Source organism: Chionomys nivalis, chromosome 7 (genome assembly GCF_950005125.1).
Source record: "Chionomys nivalis chromosome 7, mChiNiv1.1, whole genome shotgun sequence".
Classification (NCBI taxonomy): Eukaryota; Metazoa; Chordata; class Mammalia; order Rodentia; family Cricetidae; genus Chionomys; species Chionomys nivalis.
In genome coordinates this window covers 51,564,137-51,570,204 of record NC_080092.1, presented here as the reverse complement: position 1 = coordinate 51,570,204, position 6,068 = coordinate 51,564,137, and positions in this window count along the sequence as shown.

Genomic DNA, 6,068 nt, shown 5'->3' with positions numbered 1-6,068 from the left:
AGCTGGAGGTGACCAAGAAGAGAGGGAGAAACGAGTCTCCTTTGGGGAAAACCAGAAAGAGGAAAGTATTTTTCAGGTTGGGAGAGCCCTGGAGCGCTACAAGGCTGAAGGAATGGCCGTGCTGAGTCAGTGAGTGCTAAGGATTAGCGAGAGGTACCCTGAAGGATGGGAGAGAAGCATGAAGCCTGTTATCAGACAATCCTGGGCTCATCTGAGAAGTTGGATTAATGCCCATCTCAAGGGTCCGTTCCACGCTGAAATGATGAGCCAGCAGTTCTTAGTTCCATGCAGGCCCAGACTGAGTGCTGTGTGCAGACTCTCCATTCTCACCAGCAGCCCTGCAAGAGTTGGGTTGTGTCTTAGTTACTTTTCCCTCGCTGTAAAGAGACACTATGACCAAAGCAACTTATTTAAGAAAAGAAAAAAGAAAGCATTTAATTGGGGGCTTGCTTACAGTTTCACAGGGCGAGTCCACGACCAACATGGCAGGGAGCAGGGCAGCAGACGGGCATGGCGCTGGCGCCGTAGCTGAGCGCTTACATCTGCTCCACAAACCGGAAGCAGAGAGAGCAAGACCGGTGGGCTCTTTAGACCTCAAAGGCCACCCCTGGTGACACACTTCCCCTAACAAGGTCACACCACTTAACTCTTCCCAAAACGTTCCACCAACCAGGGATGAAGCATTGAAATATACATGAGGGCTGAGATGAAGCCCGAGAGCTTCTGCGATGGATGCTGGGAATAAAGCTGGGGCGGGGATCGAGAGACCGACAGCCAGGGTGAGGAGATGGCCCTGCACCAGGTGTACCCTGGAAATAAAGCTGGGGCAGGGAGCGAGAGACCGACAGCCAGGGTGAGGAGATGGCCCTGCACCAGGTGTACCGTGAGGATAAAGCTGGGGGGGGGGGGGGACGACAGCCAGGGTTAGGAGATTGGGCCCTGCACCAGGTGTACGATTGGAGCTGACACGTCCTGGGGACCTCAGTACCCCAACTCTACAGTTGACAGAGCCCTCCTTAGAGGACAAAGGAAGCATAAGCCACCACAGTCCAGCAGGGTCCCTCTCTATTCTGCTTTGCACCTCCCCTATTTCACTCTTTCCAACCCAGGTACATCCTAAGTTTGCAGCCTTAGAGCAATTGGGGTTCTGTGGCCCCAGTGTTTCTCTGTCTCTTTCCTTTCACAGGGTGAGAATTTAAGAAAAGGTTTTTAAAATACCGAATGCAGTAGTTTTTATGTAACTTTCAGGTTTATCCAGTAACAGAAAGGAGCCAGAGCCAATCACACATTGTGACTACTTCCTTCCGTAGACCGCATCCAGGGCTGTTTTACAAGCGCTGCTCCATATCATTTCTCGTAAGGACCCCGACAGGTAGGCAGTTACTATCGCCACTTTACAGGTAGGGAAACAGGATGAGAGGTTATGCTGATCCAAAGTAGCCTATCAATGGGGCAACTACTTCCAGGCTCTCTGTCGCCCCCTACTGTATGTTCTCTACTGGCACCTAGAGTCCTCTTGCCAAACTAGAATCCTGCCATTCTGTTAGTTCTCCCTTTTTTGTTGTTTTTAGTTTTGTTTTGCATCTTAACATTTATTTATTATGTGGATGTGTGCATGCAGAGGTCAGAGAGCAGTTTCTTTCTTTCCATCATGTGGGTCCCCTATAAAGAATCGAACTCAAGCCGGGGCAGTGGTGGCGCACGCCTTTAATCCCAGCACTGGGGAGGCAGAGGCAGGTGGATCTCTGGGAGTTCGAGGCCAGCCTGGTCTACAAGAGCTAGTTCTGGGACAGAGCCGTCTCTTCAGCCCCTCTGATGGCTTCCCACCGCCCTGAGGCTAGAAAGCACATAAAGGCCTCTAAGCTGGATTCTGCTTGCTTCTCAGCCCCTGGCACACCCAGTGCTCTCCTTGGTCCTCGCCTTCCAAACTTAACCCCTATGTGTGGCTGCCCCCCCACACCTCCTCCACCTGTCTTTGCCATCTCTCACGTCTCTACAGTGTTGCTCCAAGGGAGACCACGCACCTAAACTAGCCTGAGACAAGTGGCCATGTCCTCTTTTGTTTGCTTGCTTGTTTTGGTTTTTTGAACAGGGTTTCTCTGTGTAGTCCTGGCTGTCCCGGAACTCTTTCTGTAGACCAGGCTGGCCTCAAACTCAGAGATCCACCTGCCTCTGCCTCCCAAGTGCTGGGATTAAAGGTGTGTGCCACCACCACCACCTGCCTAAACAGATGCCCAATGGTCACTTTATGTCATAGCACCTGTCACTTTAAATTATCTGCTTCCAGAGCTGGGAGGATGGCTCACTAAGAGCACTGGTTGTTCTTCTAGAGGTCCCGAGTTCAATTCCCAGCACCCACATGGCTGCTCACAGATGTCTGTAACTCCAGTTCCAGAGAATATGGTACCCTCACAAAGACATACAAGCAGGCAAAACACAGTGCACATCAAAAAAATAAATTATCTGTATCCATTTTCATCCTTTTTTTATCCCCACTAAGGAATCCCAAGTTCCCTGAAACCAGGGATGTTGCTGTCTCCATATTTAGAACATGGGCTAGAATCAAAAAAAGATCCAATGGGGATTTGATGAAAGACATAAAGAGGGTTAGGAAAGAGGAAACCATGATTTGAATCCAAGTCAGTTTAGTGTCCAGGGCTCTTCTCTGCCTTCTGGGGCCGAGGAGGTGGCTCAGTGGTTAGAGCACTGGCTGCTCTCCCAGGGGACCTGAGTTTGATTCACAGCATCCACGTGGTGGCTCACAACCATGTGTAATTCCAGTTCCAGGGGCCTGACGCCCTCTCCTGGCCTCTGACGGCATCTGGCAGACACATAGTACACAGACACACATACAGGCAAAGCACTCGTACATATAAAATTTTTATTTGTTAAATTTATTTTTCTATGAGTGTCTGAACATTTTGCATGCACACATGTATGTATACCATGTGCATGTCTGTTGGTCTCCTGGATCTAGGATTACAGATGTTTGTGTGTCATCGTAAGGGTACTGGGGATTGAACCTGGGTCCTCTGCAAAAGCAGCAAGTGCTCTTAATCTCTGAGCCATCTTTCCAGCCCCACACACCAAAATATTAAATTAAAACATTTTCAGTCTGGTGCCAAGAATGACGATGCACATTCAATCCCAGCCCTCCGGAGGAAGAAGCAGAAGGCACCTGCACTGTGAGGAGACTGAGAAGGCCCGGTGAGCCAGGCAGTGTTGGCGCACACCTTTAACCCAGCATTTGTGAGGCAGAAACCGGTGGAGCTCTGAGTTCGAGGTCAGCTGGGTCTACATAATGGGTTCCGGAAAAACAGAGAGCTACATGATTAAAAAAGACTGTATCTCAAAAAAAAATAATAATAATAATAATTTACCTCAAGGGATCAAAGGAGATGAGGACATAGTTCAGTAGTACAATATTTGCCCAGCCTGTGGCCCCGGGATTGAGGGGACCCCAGGAAAGCAGTCTCTGTGGACCTAGAATAACACCCTCCGCACTGCTAGCCACACTTCCGCAGATGTGTGCGATGAGGAGGGGACATTCCTAACTATGAGAGTTTCTCGATGTGTGTAATTGTCAGGTACACAGATCACTCACGTCGCTTAAAAATAATGCAAGACAGGCATGGCGCACACCTCTAACCCCAGCCTTCGAGAGGTGGGGCCAGAACGCCTGTGCAAGGTCTTCCTTGCCTGCGGTAGTTGGAGGCCAGGCTGGGAACCTGAGACTCTCTCTCAAAGTAATAAAACAAAACAGCAATCGCCAGTGAGATGGCTCGGCACGTCAAGGAACTTGCCTGGAAACCTGAGTTCTATCCTTGGAACCCACATGGTGGAAGGATAAAGATTTACTTCCCCGGGTTGGGCTCTGACCTCCGTGCACACATGTACCAGTGCAGTGCACACACGTGTACACGCGCGCACACAAGCTAAATCTAAGAAGCAATTGCAAAGAGAAAAATACATGAAAAAGCAAGAGGCAATAGGGGGTGTAGAGATGGATCAGCAGTCGAAAGCACTCACTGCTCTCCCAGAGGACCACCGGGCAGCTCAGAGCCACTTGGAACTCCAGTTCCTGTTCCAGGGGACCCAACACTCTCTTCTGGCCTCCTGGAGCATCCACATGCCTGTGGTGTATACTCATAGACACACACACACATGCACGAATTTATTTTAATTAAAAGCAGTAACAATAATGTAGCATTTGAGCCTGGTGCACACTTGTAATCCCAGCGCTCAGATGGCAGCAGAATGACAAATTTGAAGCCAGCCTGGGGGAACTTAATAAAGAACAAACCGGAAGCCGGGCGGTGGTGGCGCATGCCTTTAATCCCAGCACTCGGGAGGCAGAGGCAGGCAGATCTCTGTGAGTTCGAGTCCAGCCTGGTCTATAAGAGCTAGTTCCAGGACAGACTCCAAAGCTACAGAGAAACCCTGTCTCGAAAAACCAAAAAAAAAAAAAAAAAAAAAAAAGAACAAACCGGAAGGTTTACCCCTTCTAGGTGAACTCTCCTCAGCTCCTTGGACCAGATCATTGCCTTCACACACCTCCCTTAGCTCCTGGATTGCTCCTTTTAGCCCACGATGGAGAATGTCAGCCTCACCCTGCCCCGTCCGCCCCGCCCCATCCAGCCTCACTCTGCCTCACCCTACACAGAACCAAGCTAAGAGAATTCGCTGAGAGCTGCTCTCTGAAGCAGTGCCTCTCTACCCAACAGGATGTCAGAAGCATGGGGAGCTTTGCAGACATGCAGACCCCAGGCCCTCCACCCCCAGCCTTCTGGAAGGGTGAGTCTTGTGGGGCAGGATGCTGTATGAATGATTCCCCTGGGCAATCCAGAGTCATAGGTTTATATGACAGCGCTCTCATGATCTCTGCCTTGATCCTTGATGCTATGTCTTCCCCAGAACCACATCACTTCTCCTAGTTTGTTCTTTTCGTTTTCTTTTTTTTCTTTTTTTTTTTCTTTTGTCCAAGGCAAGGTTTTTCTATATAACAGTCTTGGTTTTCCTAGAACTCACTCTGGAAACCAGGCTGGCCTCAAACTCACAGAGTTTCTCCTGCCTCTGCCTCCTAAGTGCTGGAATTAAAGGTGTGCACCACCATCATCTAGGGTTTGGTTTTGTTTTGAGACAGGGATTCTCTGTGTAGCCTTGGCTGTCCTGGAACTTGCTCTGTAGACTAGGTTGGCCTCGAACTCAGAGAATCTCCCACCTCTGCCTCCCGAGCACTGGGATTAAAGGCATGCACCACCCACCGCCCAGCTCCTAGATTGATCTTTTGTATTCATCTCTCACCTTTGCTCAGGAATGGCTACAGAAACTGCACTTTTGCAATTGCTGAGGATTTAAGGTGGGGAGCCACCACCTTAGCCTTCTCCTCAAGGGTCTCTGACAACAAGACGTGGGAATGGTATCACAGCTGGTGCCAGCACCAGTTTATCTGCCCAGAGCAGGGATTATATGCCCATCTTCATCTTTCCAGACTGTACAGTCACATTTGGTTTTTACCTGCGGTATTTGCAGACACTCAACTCTTCCAGTAGAGATGGAGCATAAAGGAATCCAATGACTAACTATCCATATAGCATCTCTCCTCAGCAAACTCCTGGAAAGATCCTCAGTAGAACAAAGAATGCTTCCTCTAGACAGTACCAGCTTTGATGGGCCAACATGGAGAGTTTTACTTTAAAACAATACCAAGAAAGATACATTTGGTAAAAACTACTCTGTTCTTGATGCATTTTGCTTCAACTTTCAAGATGGCCTCATTCTGAAGCTCGGCTAGACAACTGAGGCTAGCCTGGAACTTCCCGTTCTCCTGCTTCAGCTTCCCAAGCACTGGGATTAGATGGAAGCCTCCAGGATTAGATTCTTGATCTTTTCATGGGGTAGAAATATACTAATTGACTCTTGATGCTGGGCAAAAGCAGCATGCCTCCGCTCGCAGGCCACACTGGAGCAGTTCAGGACTCTACACAAGGCTTTGCCCAGATATAGACAGACGAAGCTGAGTCCTAAACTCAACACGTGAGGTATGTTAAATTTGTGCATCCTGCACA